The following is a 19,290-nucleotide window of genomic DNA, read 5'->3' as shown; positions in this document are numbered from 1 at the left end:
ATCACCGCGGGTCTTGTGGAAATGGCAATTGATCTTCACACAGACTGAAACAAAGTACAGCACGTGAACAGGCCCTTCGGCCCTCCAAGCCCGTTCCGACCATGCTGCCCGACTAAACTACAATCTTCTACACTTCCTGGGTCCGTATCCCTCCATTCCCATCCTATTCATGTATTTGTAAAGATGCCCCTTAAATGTCACTATCGTCCCTGCTTCCACCACCTCCTCCGGTAGCGGGTTCCAGGCACCCACTACCTTCTGTGTAAAAAAGTTGCCTCGTACATCTACTCTAAACCTTGCCCCTCTCACCTTGAACCTATGCCCCCTAGTAATTGACCCCTCTACCCTGGGGAAAATCCTCTGACTATCCACTCTCTCTATGCTCCTCATAATTTTGTAGACCTCCATCAGGTCGCCCCTCAACCTCCGTCGGACCAGTGAGAACAAACCGAGTTTATTCAACCGCTCCTCATAGATAATGCCCTCCATACCAGGTAAATCTCTTCTGCACCCTCTCTAAAGCCTCCACATCCTTCTGGTAGTGTGGCGACCAGAATTGAACACATTACTCCAAATGTGGCCAAACTAAGGTTCTATACAGCTGCAACATGACTTGCCAATTCTTATACTCAATGCCCCGGCCAATGAAGGCAAGCATGCCGTATGCCTTCTTGACTACCTTCTCCACCCGTGTTGCCCCTTTCAGTGACCTGTGGACCTGTACACCGAGATCCTTTCATCAAATTTACAGTGAAGGAGGCCATTCGGCCCATCGGGTCTGCACCGGCTCTTGGAAAGAGCACCCCACCCAAGGTCAACACCTCCACCCTATTCCCATAACCCAGTAACCCCACCCAACACTAAGGGCAATTTTGGACACTAAGGGCAATTCATCATGGCCAATCCACCTAACCTGCACATCTTTGGACTGTGGGAGGAAACCGGAGCACCCGGATGAAACCCACGCACACACGGGGAGGATGTGCAGACTCCGCACAGACAGTGACCCAAGCCGGAATTGAACCTGGGACCCTGGAGCTGTGAAGCAATTGTGCTATCCACAATGCTACCGTGTTGCCCTGGGACCTCTCTGACTTTCAATACTCTTGAGGGTTCTACCATTCACTGTATATTCCCTACCTGCATTAGATCTTCCAAAATGCATTACCTCACATTTGTCCGGATTAAACTCCATCTGCCATCTCTCCGCCCAAGTCTCCAAACAATCTAAATCCTGCTGTATCCTCTGACAGTCCTCATCGCTATCCGCAATTCCACCAACCTTTGTGTCGTCTGCAAACTTACTAATCAGACCAGTTACATTTTCCGCCAAATCATTTATATATACTACAAACAGCAAAGGTCCCAGCACTGATCCCTGCGGAACACCACTAGTCACAGCCCTCCAATTAGAAAAGCGTCCTTCCATTGCTACTCTCTGCCTTCTATGACCTAGCCAGTTCTGTATCCACCTTGCCAGCTCACCCCTGATCCCGTGTGACTTCACCTTTTGTACTAGTCTACCATGAGGGACCTTGTCAAAGGCCTTACTGACGTCCATATAGACAATATCCACTGTCCTACCTGCATCAATCATCTTTGTGGCCTCCTTGAAAAACTCTATCAAGTTAGTGAGACACGACCTCCCTTTCACAATACCATGCTGCCTCTCACTAATACGTCCATTTGCTTCCAAATGGGAATAGATCCTGTCTCGAAGAATTCTCTCCAGTAATTTCCCTACCACTGACGCAAGGCTCACCGGCCTGTAGTTCCCTGGATTATCCTTGCTACCCTTCTTAAACAGAGGAACAACATTGGCTATTCTCCAGTCCTCCGGGACATCACCTGAAGACAGTGAAGATCCAAAGATTTCTGTCAAGGCCTCAGCAATTTCCTCTCTAGCCTCCTTCAGTATTCTGGGGTAGAGCCCATCAGGCCCTGGGGACTTATCTACCTTAACATTTTTTAAGACGCCCAACACCTCGTCTTTTTGGATCTCAATGTGACCCAGGCTATCTACACACCCTTCTCCAGACTCAACATCTACCAATTCCTTCTCTTTGGTGAATACTGATGCAAAGTATTCATTTAGTACCTCGCCCATTTCCTCTGGCTCCACACATAGATTCCCTTGCCTATCCTTCAGTGGGCCAACCCTTTCCCTGGCTACCCTCTTGCTTTTTTTGTACTTGTAAAAAGCCTTGGGATTTTCCTGAACACTATTTCCCAATGACTTTTCATGACCCCTTCTAGCCCTCCTGACTCCTTGCTTAAGTTCCTTCCTACTTTCCTTATATTCCACACAGGCTTTGTCTATTCCTAGCCTTTTAGCCCTGACAAATGCCTCCTTTTTCTTTTTGACGAGGCCTACTATATCTCGTTATCCAAGGTTCCCGAAAATTGGAGTATTTATCCTTCTTCCTCACAGGAAAATGCCGGTCCTGAATTCCTTTCAACTGACACTTGAAAGCCTCCAAAAGAACCCAATCTAGGTTCTTCATTTCCCGCCTAATATTGTTATAATTAGCCTTCTCCCAATTTAGCACATTCACCCGAGGACCACTCTTATCCTTGTCCACCAGCACTTTAAAACTTACTGAATTGTGGTCGCTGTTCCCGAAATGCTCCCCTACTGAAACTCATTCGGGCGCATTCCCCAATACCAGGTCCAGTACAGCCCCTTCCCTAGTTGGACTGTCTACATATTGTTTTAAGCAGCCCTCCTGGATACTCCTTACAAACTCTGCCCTGTCTAAGCCCCTGGCACTAAGTGAGTCCCAGTCAATATTGGGGAAGTTGAAGTCTCCCATCACAACAACCCTGTTGTTTATACTCTTTTCCAAAATCTGTCTACCTATCTGCTCCTCTATCTCCCGCTGGCTGTTGGGAGGCCTGTAGTAAACCCCCAACATTGTGACTGCACCCTTCTTATTTCTGATCTCTACCCATATAGCCTCACTGCCCGTAGTCCTCCCGTAGTACAGCTGTGATATTCTCCCTAACCAGTAGCGCAACTCCGCCACCCTTTTACATCCCCCTCTATCCCGCCTGAAACATCTAAATCCTGGAACGTTTAGCTGCCAATCCTGCCCTCCCCTCAACCAGGTCTCTGTAATGGCAACAACATCATAGTTCCAATAACTAATCCAAGCTCTAAGTTCATCTGCCTTACCCGTAATACTTCTTGCATTAAAACATATGCACTTCAGGCCACCAGACCCGCTGTGTTCAGCAACTTCACCCTGTCTGCTCTGCCTCAGAGCCATACTATCCCTATTCCCTAGTTCTCCCTCAATGCTCTCAGCTTCTGACATATTGCTCCCGTGCCCACCCCCCTGCCATACTAGTTTAAACCCTCCCGTGTGACACTAGCAAACCTTGCGGCCAGGATATTTATGCCTCTCCAGTTTAGATGCAACCCGTCCTTATATAGGTCACACCTGCCCCGGAAGAGCTCCCAGTGGTCCAGATAATAGAAACCCTCCCTCCTACACCAGCTGTTTAGCCACATGTTTAGCTGCTCTATCGTCCTATTTCTAACCTCACTGGCACGTGGCACAGGGAGTAATCCCGAGATTACAACACTAGAGGTCCTGTCTTAACTTTCTGCCTAGCTCCCTGAACTCCTGCTGCAGGACCTCATGCCCCTTCCTGCCTATGTCGTTAGTATCAATATGTACAACGACATCTGCCTGTTTGCCCTCCCCCTTCAGGATGCCCTCTACCCGTTCGGAGACATCCTGGACCCTGGAATCAGGGAGGCAACATACCATCCTGGAGTCTCTTTCACGTCCACAGAAGCACCTATCTGTGCCCCTGACTATAGAGTCCCCTATGACTATTGCTCTTCTGCGCTTTGACCCTCGCTCCTGAACATCAGAGCCAGTCGTGGTGCCACTGCTCTGGCTGCTGCTGTTTTCCCCTGATAGGCTATCCCCCCCGACAGTATCCAAAGGGGTATACCTGTTCAAGAGGGGGACAACCACAAGGGATTCCTGCAGTGACTGCCTGCCCTTTCTGGTGGTCACCCATTTCTCTGCCTGCACCTTGGGTGTGACCACATTTATATAAATGCTATCTATGACACTTTCCGCCACCTGCATGCTCCTAAATGCATCCAACTGCTGCTCCAACCGAACCATGCAGTCTGTGAGGAGCTCCAGTTGGGTGCACTTTCTGCAGATGAAGCTATCCGGGACGCTGGAAGCCTCCGGAACCTGCCACATCTCACAGTCAGAGCACTGCACCCCTCTAATTGACATTGCATCAATTAATTAGTAAATTAAATTTAAAAGTTTTTTTAAAAGTTACTGTTAACTATATGTTTCCTAGCACTAGATTTCTACTATAAATGTGAAAGCTAAATACAGTACTCTCCGATCTCTGGCTTAGATACCCCTCTAAATTATAATTAAGTAATTATGTTTAATTAGTTTACCAATGGTTAATCTTTTTAATTTAGTGTAGATTCCCAACCAGCCAATCAGGTCACAGCTTTTCTATGATGTCACTTCAGTCTCCCCCCACCCCCCCCCCCACCCCCCGTGTCCCGTCCCCATCCCCCCGTCCTCCCGTCCCCATCCCCCCACACACAATTTGAAAAGGTAATAAAAGTAAAAATGAGGAAAAATCACTAACTTACCTTCTGAGGGTCTCAGATGCTCTCAGGTTCTCTCCCTGCTGATTAAAAGTTACAGGCCAGAAGAAAGAGAGAGAACAAAACAGGAGGGAAAAAGCACCTTCTCCCACTCTGCACCGAATTACCTCACTGCACCAAATTACCAAGTTCCAAATTCCCACTCTGGATGTGTCTCACTCACTCAGACTGTGTCTCCTTGACTTGCGCAGCGCTTACTGAGTGCGCTTTCTGTCTGTCTTTTATACAGACTTCAGGATGACTCACACTACTTAAACTTCAAAGAGAAGAATACAATGTGTACCTTTGTGCCCCTAAACTGGCCTCAGGTGACTGCCAGATAACTGCCTCTCAGCAATTAGGGTGGGGCAGCTTCAGCCAATCATACACTAATCTACACACTGCACTTTTAACTGAAAAACAGCAAAATTAGACTAGAAACCTCTCCTTGTCTCCAACATCTGTGAGTAAAACACTTTCTTTTCTCCCCCTTTCCATTTCTTTTCTCATTCTGACCTTCAATTTGTGACTTGCAGCAACTGAAGGGAAGTGAATCCAGGGAGGGTGCAGACTCTGCAAAGCTTGGCCCAGGTCTCTCTCTCTCTCAAAGACATTGACATCCTTTGCTCCCTCAGCTTGACACATTTATTTGTCGAGACCCTCTCTGAAGCTCAAATACGACAACTATAAACCATCCATGAGCCCTGCCCCTGACCAGCCTGTAATATAACAGGGGCCGGTTTAGCTCAGTTGTTTGGACAGCTGGTTCGTGATGCAGAGCGAGGCTTCAATTCCCGGCTGAGGTTATTCATGAAGGCACCACCTTCTCAACCTTGTCTCTTGCTTGAGGTGTGTTGATCCTCAGGTTAAATCACCACCAGTCAGCTCTACCCCTCAAAAGGGGAAAGCAGCCTATGGTCATCTGGGACCTTGGCGACTTTATCTTTAATCGAACAATTGAATCCACTCGACATAATCCTCACCCATTCCGAAGCCTCGAACCGTATGCACCAGACAATTCGACTTGAGCAAAAGCTTTCTCTGCATTGAAGGAGATCACCAGCCCATCCACTGTGTATTTCTGAAAAGCCTGAATCACATTCAGCAACCGTCCAACATTGTTACTGGAAAACCCTTATAAACCCAGGTTCCCCCCCTCCCCCGTACGATTGTTGGAAGGATGTCCTCCAGCGTTCTCGCTAAAACTTTAGATCGTAATTTGAAGTCAAGATTCAAAAGAGATATTGGCCAATAAGAGGCACACTTTCTGGGTCATTCAGAATCAAAGAGATATTAGCCTCCCGAAGAGTCGATGGCAGCATCCCTGAGTCAAAAGAGTGACAATACATATCCATCAATGGGTCCAACAACAAGTCCTCAAGCCCCCTATAAAAATCACACCCACAGCCATCCGCTCCTGGTGCTTTACCCAGCTGCAGCTCATTCATGGCCTTTGAGACCTCTTCCCTGGAAAGGGGAGCATTAAGAGGCTCACACTGGCTTTCTGAGGCCTCCGTAAGCTTCAGGGAAGAGAATAAATGCTCCATATCCAGCAACACTTCACCAGACTTCAGAGACTTTATAATCCTGCATAGAATTCCCCAAATCCCTGTTTATCTCCTCTGTCCTCACAACCCTTTTCTCCCCCCCAAGCCGCACAGAGGGAATTGTTCCAATGTCGGCCTTTTTCTTTGTCAAACAGGTCAAGTATTTGTTCGGTTTATTCCCAAACTGGTACAACGTCTGCCTCGCAAACCTTTCTCGACCTGCTGCATCAATAGGGAGTCCAAAGCCACTCTTGCCACATTAACCTCCTTCAGCAATAGCTTATTCGAGATCTCCTCATAATTCTGCTCGGCCTTCGTGAAACAAACCCCCAGACGTTGCTGGTTCTTTAGCATCCGAGCATAAACTTTACATGTCTCCCATAAAATGGAGGGGGAATACCAGGGGTTGAGTTAATCCAAAGGAAGAACTCCGACTCGTTCTTAAAATGCTTAGTAAATTAAGTATCCCTTATCAGAGAGGCAGCAAACCTCCACATTCTCGACCTGGGGGTGAACCTTCGAGTAGAATTCCAGAGAAACAGTGGGATGGTCCACAATCGATGGTCACGACGGTGCAAGAGGACACCAGGTGTAGGATCGTCCTTGACATAAAAATGTTGTTGATTCTAGTATGACATTGATTAGGGCTGGAAAGAAGGTAAAATCTCTGCCCCTCTGGTGCAAAGTTCTCCAAACATCCACATAACCCACCTCCTCACAAGTAAAGGCCAATGCCCTGGCTTGTGGCGGAGTGGGGGGGGGGGGGGGGGTGCTCTTGGTAACCGGGAGCTTATCTACCAGCGGATTTAAGGGACAGTTGAAGTCACCAACCACAAAAGAGTTAGTTGAAGCTAACTCTGCAAAATGCACAAAGGCCTTAGTAATGAACTCCGTGGAGTAATTCGGGGATCCATAAACATTCATTATTGAAGCAACATCTCCATGCACCGAATCTCTAATGATCACCTATCTATCTCCTTTGTCCTTGGTGCAGGTTTCAACCTTCAAAGGGGTATTTTGATTAATAAGGATTGCCACATCCCTGCTACTTGATGAAAAGGAGATGAAAAAACCTGCCCCACCCAATCCCGCCTCAATTTAAAGTGTTCCTTATCATCCAGATGAGTTTCCTGTAATAAAGCTATGTCGACTTTCTCCTTAAGAAAGGAGAGGATAACCATAGATTTGAGCCAGGAAAGTGGGATTGGAAATTTTAGGAGATGGGATTGGAAAGGAATTAGGATACTAAAAGATTTATTTCTTGGGGGTCGTTTTGCGGGATTGAAGGAGCTGGGAGCGAAGTATGGGCTGGAGCAAGGGGAAATATTTAGATATATGCAGGTTCGAGACTTTGCCAGCAAGGAGATAGAGAGCTTCCCAGTAGAGCCAGCTTCCACATTGCTGGAGGAGGTGCTGACGACAGGGGGGGGCTGGGGAAGGGGTAGTATTGCCGGTTTACGGGGCTATTTTGGAGGAGGAGAAGGCGCCGTGTGTATTGATGTTTGCCCTATGTATTGTTCTCATGTATGGAGTGATCAGTCTGAACTGTACACAGAACAATACTTTTCACTGTATCTCGATACACGTGACAATAAACAAATCCAATCCTCACCATTGAGGTGATAGTATTTCTAATCAGTAAGGCTACTCCACCCACTCTGCCATATTCTCTGTCCCTCCTGTAAACTTTATAACCGGTATATTTGGTACCCAGTCCAGACCGTCCTGCTACTTGTTTTTGGAACTGTATTGAGTTCCCCTGAGGCCTTCCCCTCCCCCTCCATTTGTTAGTTTAAAGTCTTTGTGACCTCCCTATCTATCCTTTCCATGAGGACACTAGTCCCAGATCGGTTCAGGTGGAGACCGTCCCAACGGTACAGATCCCTCCTGTCCCAGTATTGATGCCAGTGCCCCATGAAATGCTTGATGCACTAAGCGTCAAGAACCACAAAGACATGTGAGACTTTAACTCAGGCTTTAATACACTACATAGGAAGCTTACCTGACACAGACGACCCGAGACAAAATGGGTCCTGGTCACAGAAGTTGGTCTTATACTGAACTCCCGGGGGAGTGGCTAAGGCGGAGCTCTCTGTGGCCAGGTCAGGTTACATACAGGTGACCGAACCTCGACAGAGCTACAGTACAATACACAGTACCATACACAGGATTACAGGGCCACGTTACACACAACTATTATATAACTATATACAATGCTAGGGAAGTACAGTGGTGTATCACCACAGTGACCTCCCTATCTATCCTTTCCGTGAGGATACTGGTCCCAGATCAGTTCAGGTGGAGACCGTCCCAACGGTACAGATCCCTCCTGTCCCAATATTGATGCCAGTGCCCCATGAAATGGAACCCCTCTTTCCCACACCACTCCTTTAGCCACGTGTTTACTTCCCTAATTTTCTCATCCCTGTGCCAAATTTGCATGTGGGTCGTGTAATAATCCAGAGATTATATCCTTTGAGGGCCTGTTCTTTAATTTTGTTCCTAGTTCCTGATTTTCCCCAAACAGATCCTCTTTCCGAGTCTTGCTGATGTTGTTTGTCCCAACGTGGACCCCAACAACTGGATCCTCCCCCTCCCTCTCCAATATCCTTTCAAGCCGGTTGGAGATGCCCCTCGCCCTGGCACCGGGCAGGCAACACACCATGTGGGACTCTCGGTCCTGCTTCCAAAGGACGCTAGCAGTTCACCTAATTATAGAATCCCCGACAACTACCACTTCCTCCCCCCGCTTGAATGGCCTCCTGTACCAGGGTGCAGTGGTTAGCCAGCTCATCCTTCCTACAGTCACTGCTCCGATACCCTGCCCCTCCGAGTCCGCTCCCTGGAAACTCGGCTCCATCCCTCCGAGTCCCCTCCCTGGAGACTAGGTCTGGGGAATAGGTATTGGAGACGAGGTATTGGGGAATGAGAGGTAGGAATTTTCCACAGAAAACTAGAATTCTCTGTTCTGAATTTCTATCCTGTACTGAGTGTTGACTTTTGTAAACTCCTTTTACAGATATTACAAGAGGAGGAATTACAGTCAGAAATCTCAATTGTCACGTCTCGGTCTTACAGAGTCACTCGATACCTTGGGATCTGAGTATCATCGGCCTTTGAATCTAGAAGGAGAAATGTTTGCCCGATCTGTCGGCATCAAAAGATTTTAAACATCAGTGTGACTGGAAAAGCACCGAGACACACACACCCGAGTGAGAGTGTTCCAGGGCACTGACTGTGGAAAGAGTCCAAGTCTCTGTCCTCGAGGAGCTCCTGCCGGTGGCCACTGTCTACGCCGCTTTCGGGGGTTTACCGTGTTTTTTTGCACCCCTCCTCCCCCCCCCCGATTTTCGGCGGCCTTTGGGGCTGTCCCGGGCGTCCAGCCGGGCCAGTTTCAGAACCGGCGACGAACCCCACGCGAGTGTCTGGCGGCCTTGGCTGAGGTATCGGGCCCGGGACGCACGCATTTGGAGCAACGGGGGTGGAGCCAAACTGAGGATGAGGCGGCAGGCCCGAAGCCAGGGCGCAATGTAGTGGAGATGTTCCACACCGGGTGGCTCCCGCCAAGAGTGTGTTTTTTTAAAGAAGTCGGAAGTCCGGCCCCAGGGGACGTTTTGAGGAATATTCAAAAAAACTTTTTTTTGAAGAAACTTTTTGTTTTTAGATTGAAGAAAGAAAAAAAAAAAAAAAGTCGTTAAAAGATGCAAAAAGGGACTTCCGGGTGCGGCGATGACCAGCTGAGTCGCACGTTTCGGCAGCTCCCTGTGAAACAGACTTTTGGGCTCTTGATAGGAGCCCCAACGGCAATTTTGACGGCTAAAAACACTGTGCGGTAAACCAGAAGGGAATCCCCCCTGGATACGGATGGAAAAAGGAGGAGAGAGTGGCCAAATTGCAGTGGATCCTTTAGAACAGCGGCAAGGAAGGCAAGCAAAAACCAAGATGGCGTCGGAAGGTGGCAGTTTAACATGGGGCCCTGAACAACAAGAGTTCTTGAAATGCTGTGTGGAAGAGATCAAAAAGGAAATGAAGAAAGAGCTGTTGGCCCCGATACTACAGGCGATCGAAGGGCTAAAGGAGGAACAAAAGACCCAGGAGCGGGAGCTTCGGGTCGTGAAGGCAAAGGCAGCCGAGAATGAGGACGATATACAGGGCCTGGTGGTGAAGACGGAGACGCAGGAGGCACATCAGAAACGATGTGTGGAAAGGTTGGAGGCACTGGAAAACAACGCAAGGAGGAACAACCTGAGGATTCTTGGTCTTCCTGAAGGTGTGGAGGGAGCGGACGTCGGGGCATATGTGAGCACGATGCTGCACTCGTTAATGGGAGCGGAGGCCCCGGCGGGTCCGTTGGAGGTGGAGGGAGCATACCGAGTGATGGCGCGAGGACCGAGAGCAGGAGAAATTCCCAGAGCCATAGTGGTGAGATTCCTCCGTTTTAAGGATAGAGAAATGGTCCTTAGATGGGCGAAGAAAACTCGGAGCAGTAAATGGGAGAACGCGGTGATCCGCGTTTATCAAGACTGGAGTGCGGAGGTGGCGAGAAGGAGGGCGAGCTTTAATCGGGCCAAGGCGGTGCTTCATAAAAAGAAGATAAAATTTGGAATGCTGCAACCGGCAAGACTGTGGGTCACATATCGAGGGAGGCACCACTACTTTGAGACGGCGGATGAAGCGTGGACTTTTATTGTGGAAGAAAAACTGGAATGAGCGGGTTATTAAAAAGAACGTTCGAACAAAGTGGTGGGGCGAATGTGGGGGGCAAAGAGGGGTTTTATGTACTAATCCTGCGATGTGGTAACTTTTCTCTCTCCCACAGGTGGTGATGGGGGGAGGAGGGGAGGTGGAGGAGATGGGGCGTTGGCCATTGGGGGCGGGGCCAAGGGAGAAGCGCGGGCTTGGTTCCCGCGCTATGATAATCATGGCGGGAATAGAGAAGCAGGAAGGAGGGGGCGTCGCACGGTGCGAGCCGAGGTCACGGGGGGAAGCCGAGGTCAGCCAGAGTTTGCTGACTTCTGGGAGCAACATGGGGGGAGTAATTACGCTAGCGGGGGATCTAGCGGGGGGGGGGGGGGTGGGAGGGGGGAATTACTGGGTTGCTGCTGCTGGGGAGAGGGGGAGCTGGTATGGGAGAGGATGGGCGGGGGGGCACCGCCTGGGGGAGATACAGCTGCGTGGGAACCGGGTGAGGAGCTGGAAAAAGGTCATGGCTAATCGACAAGGGGGGGGGGGGGTAGGAAGCCCCCCAACTCGGCTGATCACGTGGAACGTGAGAGGGTTGAACGGGCCGATAAAGAGGGCACGGGTACTCGCACACCTTAAGAAACTTAAGGCAGATGTGGTTATGTTACAGGAAACGCACCTGAAACTGATAGACCAGGTTAGGCTACGCAAAGGATGGGTGGGGCAGGTGTTCCATTCCGGGCTAGATGCGAAAAACAGGGGGGGTGGCTATATTAGTGGGGAAGCGGGTAATGTTCGAGGCAAAGACTATAGTGGCGGATAACGGGGGCAGATACGTGATGGTGAGTGGCAAACTACAGGGGGAGACGGTGGTCTTGGTAAACGTATATGCCCCGAACTGGGATGATGCCAATTTTATGAGGCGGATGCTAGGACGCATTCCGGACCTAGAGATGGGAAAGCTGATAATGGGGGGAGATTTTAATACGGTGTTGGAACCAGGGCTGGATAGGTCGAAGTCCAGGACTGGAAGGAGGCCGGCAGCAGCCAAGGTACTTAAAGATTTTATGGAGCAGATGGGATGTGTAGACCCGTGGAGATTTAGCAGACCTAGGAGTAAGGAGTTCTCGTTTTTCTCCTATGTCCATAAAGTCTACTCGCGAATAGACTTTTTTGTGCTGGTAGGGCATTGATCCCGAAGGTGAGGGGAACGGAGTATACGGCTATAGCCATTTCGGATCACGCTCCACACTGGGTGGACTTGGAGATAGGGGAGGAAACAGGAGGGCGCCCACCCTGGAGAATGGACATGGGACTAATGGCAGATGAGGGTGTGTGTCTAAGGGTGAGGGGGTGCATTGAAAAGTAATTGGAACTCAATGATAATGGGGAGGTCCAGGTGGGAGTGGTCTGGGAGGCGTTGAAGGTGGTGGTTAGAGGGGAGCTGATATCAATAAGGGCACATAAAGGGAAGCAGGAGAGTAAGGAACGGGAGCGGTTGCTGCAAGAACTTTTGAGGGTGGACAGACAATATGCGGAAGCACCGGAGGAGGGACTGTACAGGGAAAGGCAAAGGCTACATGTAGAATTTGACTTGCTGACTACAGGCACTGCAGAGGCACAATGGAGGAAGGCACAGGGTGTACAGTACGAATATGGGGAGAAGGCGAGCTGGTTGCTGGCACACCAATTGAGGAAAAGGGGAGCAGCGAGGGAAATAGGGGGAGTGAGGGATGAGGAAGGAGAGATGGAGCGGGGAGCGGAGAGAGTGAATGGATTGTTCAAGACATTTTATAAAAAATTATATGAAGCTCAACCCCCGGATGGGAGGGAGAGAATGATGGGCTTCTTGGATCGGCTGGAATTTCCCAAGGTGGAAGAGCAGGAAAGGGTGGGACTGGGAGCACAGATCGAGGTAGAAGATGTGGTGAAAGGAATTAGGAGCATGCAGGCGGGAAAGGCCCCGGGACCGGATGGATTCCCAGTCGAATTCTATAGAAAATATGTGGACTTGCTCGCCCCGGTACTGACGAGGACCTTTAATGAGGCAAAGGAAAGGGGACAACTGCCCCCGACTATGTCTGAAGCAACGATATCGCTTCTCTTAAAGAAGGAAAAGGACCCGCTACAATGCGGGTCCTATAGACCTATTTCCCTCTTAAATGTAGATGCCAAGGTCCTGGCCAAGGTAATGGCAATGAGAATAGAGGAATGTGTCCCGGGGGTGGTCCACGAGGACCAAACTGGGTTTGTGAAGGGGAGACAGCTGAACACGAATATACGGAGGTTGTTAGGGGTAATGATGATGGCCCCACCAGAGGGAGAAACGGAGATAGTAGTGGCGATGGATGCCGAGAAAGCATTTGATAGAGTGGAGTGGGATTATTTGTGGGAGGTGTTGAGGAGATTTGGTTTTGGAGAGGGGTATGTTAGATGGGTGCAGCTGTTGTATAGGGCCCCAGTGGCGAGCGTGGTCACGAATGGACGGGGATCTGCATATTTTCAGCTCCATAGAGGGACAAGGCAGGGATGCCCTCTGTCCCCATTATTGTTTGCACTGGCGATTGAGCCCCTGGCGATAGCGTTGAGGGGTTCCAAGAAGTGGAGGGGAGTACTTAGGGGAGGAGAAGAGCACCGGGTATCTTTGTATGCGGACGATTTGCTACTATACGTGGCGGACCCGGCGGAGGGGATGCCAGAAATAATGCGGATACTTGGGGAGTTTGGGGATTTTTCAGGGTATAAATTGAACATGGGGAAAAGTGAGTTGTTTGTGGTGCATCCAGGGGAGCAGAGTAGAGAAATAGAGGACCTACCGTTGAGGAAGGTAACAAGGGACTTTCGTTACCTGGGGATCCAGATAGCTAAGAATTGGGGCACATTGCATAGGTTAAATTTAACGCGGTTGGTGGAACAGATGGAGGAGGATTTCAAGAGATGGGATATGGTATCCCTGTCAATGGCAGGGAGGGTAGAGGCGGTTAAGATGGTGGTCCTCCCGAGATTCCTCTTTGTGTTTCAGTGCCTCCCGGTGGTGATCACGAAGGCTTTTTTTAAAAGGATTGAAAAGAGCATCATGGGTTTTGTGTGGGCCGGGAAGACCCCGAGAGTGAGGAAGGGATTCTTACAGCGTAGCAGGGATAGCGGGGGGCTGGCACTACCGAGCCTAAGTGAGTATTATTGGGCCGCTAATATTTCAATGGTGAGTAAGTGGATGGGAGAGGAGGAGGGAGCGGCGTGGAAGAGATTAGAGAGGGCGTCCTGTAGGGGGACTAGCCTACCGGCTATGGTGACAGCCCCATTGCCGTTCTCACCGAGGAACTACACCACAAGCCCGGTGGTGGTGGCTACACTGAAGATTTGGGGACAGTGGAGACGGCATAGGGGAAAGACTGGAGCCTTGGGGGGGTCCCCGATAAGAAACAACCATAGGTTTGCCCCGGGGGGAATGGATGGGGGATATGGAATGTGGCAAAGAGCAGGAATAACGCAACTGAAAGATCTGTTTGTGGAGGGGAAGTTCGCTAGTCTGGGAGCGCTGACCGAGAAATATGGGTTGCCCCAAGGGAATGCAATCAGGTATATGCAACTGAGGGCTTTTGCGAGGCAACAGGTGAGGGAATTCCCGCAGCTCCCGACACAAGAGGTGCAGGACAGAGTGATCTCAAAGACATGGGTGGGGGATGGTAAGGTGTCAGATATATATAAGGAAATGAGGGACGAAGGGGAGACTATGGTAGATGAACTAAAAGGGAAATGGGAAGAAGAGCTGGGGGAGGAGATCGAGGAGGGGCTGTGGGCAGATGCCCTAAGCAGGGTAAACTCATCGTCCTCGTGTGCCAGGCTAAGCCTGATTCAATATAAGGTATTACACAGGGTGCATATGACTGGAGCTCGGCTCAGTAAATTTTTTGGGGTGGAGGATAGGTGTGCGAGGTGCTCGAGAAGCCCAGCGAATCATACCCATATGTTTTGGTCATGCCCGGCACTACAGGGGTTTTGGATGGGGGTGACAAAGGTGCTTTCAAAAGTAGTAGGAGTCCGGGTCGAACCAAGCTGGGGGTTGGCTATATTTGGGGTTGCACAAGAACCGGGAGTGCAGGAGGCGAGAGAGGCCGATGTTTTGGCCTTTGCGTCCCTAGTAGCCCGGCGCAGGATATTGCTAATGTGGAAAGAAGCCAAGCCCCCGGGGGTGGAGACCTGGATAAATGACATGGCGGGGTTTATAAAGCTAGAGCGGATTAAGTTCGTCCTAAGGGGGTCGGCTCAAGGGTTCACCAGGTGGTGGCAACCGTTTGTCGAATACCTCGCAGAAAGATAGACGGAATGGGAAAAAGAAGGCAGCAGCAGCAGCCCAGGATCGGGGGGGGGGGGGGGGGGGGGGGGGGGGGGGAGGAACCAGAAGGACTCTCAGGGTTGTTAATATATACTGTATAGTATGTATAGGTCGTTGCTACAGATAATTATATATTGGACTGTTAAATTATATTTTTGGAGAGTGTTACTTGTGACAAGGCAGTTGCCAATTAGGGCTAGTTTTCATTTTTGTTATTTATTATTTATTCATTTTTTGTTTATAAAATAGGTCATTGTTATTTGTGTTGTTATGATATTGTGTAAAGGATGCACAATGTACTGTGTTGGTTGACCAAAAATTTTCAATAAAATAAAATATTTAATATAAAAAGATGCAAAAAGGGCTCTCTGTCCGGGCCTGGGCGGGAATGGCGCATCCTCGGGGTTGGCGGCGACTCACCCAGCGGCCTGTCCTCTCTCTCCGGGTGTGGGGATGATGGAGCCCCCCCGGGTGTGGGGATGTCAGAGCCCCCTCCCGGGTGTGGGGATGTCGGAGCCCCCCCCCCCCGGGTGTGTGGATGTCGGAGCCCCCCCCCCCCCCGGGTGTGGGGATGTCGGAGCCCCCCCCTCCGCTGTACCACGAGCAGCAGCGCCTAGAGCTCTGCGCCCTCCACACCCTCAACAACCTCTTCACCCAGCAGCAGCTGGACAGGCTGAGCGGCCGGCTGGCTCCCGACTCTCTGGTGAATCCACATCGCAGTTTGTTAGGAACCGGGAACTATGATGTCAACGTCCTCATGGCCGCCTTGCTAACTCAAGGCCTCGCTGCGATTTGGTGGGATAAACGCAAGTCGCTCAGCAGCTTGGTGCTGAGCCGGGTCCATGGCTTCATCCTCAACATTCCCTCCAACATGACGCTGGGCTTTGTCTCGCTCCCCATCCAGCGCAAGCACTGTCTGGCAGTCAGGCAAATCAACGGGATCTACTCCAACCTGGACTCCAAGCTAAAGGCCCCGGTTCCAATCGGGAATGAGGAGGAACTGAGGAAGTTCCTGCAGGACCAGATCACCCAGGATCCCTGTGAGCTGCTGCTGGTGGTGCCGAGGGAGGTGGAGGTGGACGGAAGCTGGCTGCTCGCTCCCTGAACGCGAGACACGGGAGATCGGACAGCGGGAGCGGTGAGGGGGGGGGGAAGGTCTCGCCGCCGATGGCGGGCTGACTCAGACCTCCAGCTGTGACGGATGAAGCCAGCGCGCTGGGAGGTGGAAAAAATAATTGGAAACTCTAAATGTATTTAAAAAAGAACTTGAAATGTTTAAAGAGACAATATCAGCAGGACTGTTATTGAATCATTGCCTCTGTCATTTGCTATATTGCTCCATCGTCACATAGTTTAAGTTCCTTGACCAGACTGAAACAAACAGGAATGGGGTTTTAATACATAATATTGTGCAATGTTGCTTGATGGTACAGTTAGAACTCAGCTCAATTCCTCGAGGTCACTCTCTCATTGGGAATATCACATCATTAAATAAAAGAATTACAATGTTAGGGGTGAAAATATTCACACAATGACCTGAGTATAAGTAAAAAAAGCAGTTTATTATGTCAGAATTCTGGGAGGGAAGGTCTCAGACTCCACAGCCTGTGACAGCACCTTCTCTCACTTGAGCTAAAGCTCACATGGGATAATATACAGATTCAAGGGGCGGAATTAGTTGTTTTCTCATTTACATACAATCAATCAACTATATTCACGTCACACTTTTTACATGCAGTCAATCAATTTTCCTGGCATACCCAATTATCACATATATGGTTAAAGTGGGTGTTGTCTTACCCGCCCCTAACTTCATACAGAAGTCATTCAAAACTAACTAATGTGCCCTGTCTACAGCCTTAGACCTTGAGCTTATCAAGGATACATTGCAAGTCTTGTTCTGTGAAGCTGTTATCAGCGGCTGTTGGGACACTCTCACTACATACCCACGCTTGGGTCTCATGAGACAGTTTACAGGGAATGTGGCTTGTTCAGCCATTTTATCTCACAAAATAGCTAACAGCCATTTTGTGTCTTTTCTGATGTTAACAGCATTGTGTATACACTATCTATTTCTACAAATTGCCTCTTCTAAACATGCAACTAAGCCAATGAGTACCTTTTGTTTTATCAGAACTATTTAAAAGTAATATGGGAGCACAGATGTAGTTACAGTGCCACCTATAATTTATATCATAGTCCAGTATCACAAAATGCCCTCCAACACTTCCCCCTTTTGGTCATGGAAGATGTTTACAGAACTCCAACCATATTCTGGTGTCCGACCAGCCAATGTTGGAAACGGGTGCGGAGGCAGATGTTGTAGCCTTTGCCTCGTTGATCGCCCGAAGGCAAATCCTGATGGGTTGAAGAGCAGCCTCTCCACCCTGTGCCCTGGCGTGGCGGGGGGACCAGTTGGAATTCTTGACTCTTGAGAAGGTTAAGTTTGAACTGAGGGGAAGGATGGAGGGGTTCTACAATTCATGGGCATTATTCATTATTCACTTTCAAGAACTGGATAACATTGAACATTAGTTCATTGGTACAACCCTCAAGAGTATTGAAAGTCAAAGAGATCTAGGAGTACAGGTCCACAGGTCATTGAAAGGGGCAACACAGGTGGAGAAGGTAGTCAAGAAGGCATATGGCATGCTTGCCTTCATTGGCCGGGGCATTGAGTATAAGAATTGGCAAGTCATGTTGCAGCTGTATAGAACCTTAGTTAGGCCACACTTGGAGTATAGTGTTCAATTCTGGTCGCCACACTACCAGAAGGATGTGGAGGCTTTAGAGAGGGTGCAGAAGAGATTTACCAGAATGTTGCCTGGTATGGAGGGCATAAGCTATGAGGAGCGATTGAATAAACTCGGTTTGTTCTCACTGGAACGAAGGAGGTTGAGGGGCGACCTGATAGAGGTATACAAAATTATGAGGGGCATAGACAGAGTGGATAGTCAGAGGTTTTTCCCCAGGGTAGAGGGGTCAATTACTAGGGGGCATAGGTTTAAGGTGAGAGGGGCAAAGTTTAGAGTAGATGTACGAGGCAAGTTTTTTACGCAGAGGGTAGTGGGTGCCTGGAACTCACTACCGGAGGAGGTAGTGGAAGCAGGGACGATAGGGACATTTAAGGGGCACCTTGACAAATATATGAATAGGATGGGAATAGAAGGATACGGACCCAGGAAGTGTAGAAGATTGTAGTTTAGTCGGGCAGTATGGTCGGCACGGGCTTGGAGGGCCGAAGGGCCTGTTCCTGTGCTGTACATTTCTTTGTTCTTTGTTCTTTGTTAGTTGGGGGGGGAGGGTTGGGGAGGGGGGAGGGGGGCTGTGTGTGTTAATGGCGACTATGGGTGATTCCTGATGCCTTTTTGTCATTTGTTTATGTGAACATGCGAGCTAATGTTTGGGGTTTGGTGGGAGGATGGGATCATTGTTATTGATATGGGGATTGACATATTTGTTACTGATTATTGTTGGGTGTAAATCTGGGAGAAAAGAGGAGAATAAAAAAATATCTTTTTTAAAACTCACTCTCAACATTTTTTATCACCCAAATGTACTGGGGAGTTAAAATTGGATTGCTGCCAAACGCGTATTATATTTGTTTTGGAACAGACTGACCTAAACATGGGTTACTTACTTTCAAACCTATCTCTTAAATCCAAGCGGTTGGAATTTTATTCAAATCAGAGTTTCACATTAGATGAAGTTTAGTTTCCCATCCAAACTAATTGTAAACATTTTTTTAGAACTAAACACAATAAAAAACCTCTTATTAGCATCTCAAATGGAACAGTAAATTCATTTGTTACATTTTTAACTATAACTGTGGCTAACTCGCCAGAACAAGGGAGGGGAGAATATATGACTGTAATGTTTAGGGCAGCCTCCCCCTTGGTAATCGCAGGAGGAGCTGTACTTGTCCTTATCTACTTGCTCTGAAAGGCCTTGGTTTAAAGTTTGCAAAAATGCTTTTTCACAGACGGAGTTTTTCTTTGAGACACAAGCCTGTATTTCGTTTCCAGCTGTCCAGCTGAATTGTTTCATTTTATCGCTTAGTTTCCTGTGTCTTCAGGCAGGTAAAG

The 19,290-nt window shown here is 49.0% G+C and overlaps 1 pseudogene; it reads left to right on the top strand.

The window, feature by feature from the left end:
• Positions 1-15,776: 15,776 nt before the first annotated feature.
• On the top strand, positions 15,777-16,310 carry LOC140417957 (josephin-2 pseudogene; annotated as a pseudogene).
• Positions 16,311-19,290: the final 2,980 nt, after the last annotated feature.

This window comes from Scyliorhinus torazame, chromosome 5, assembly GCF_047496885.1.
Source record: "Scyliorhinus torazame isolate Kashiwa2021f chromosome 5, sScyTor2.1, whole genome shotgun sequence".
Taxonomy (NCBI): Eukaryota; Metazoa; Chordata; class Chondrichthyes; order Carcharhiniformes; family Scyliorhinidae; genus Scyliorhinus; species Scyliorhinus torazame.
Note: the sequence above shows the minus strand (reverse complement) of the source record. Positions and strands in the feature narration are given on the sequence as shown.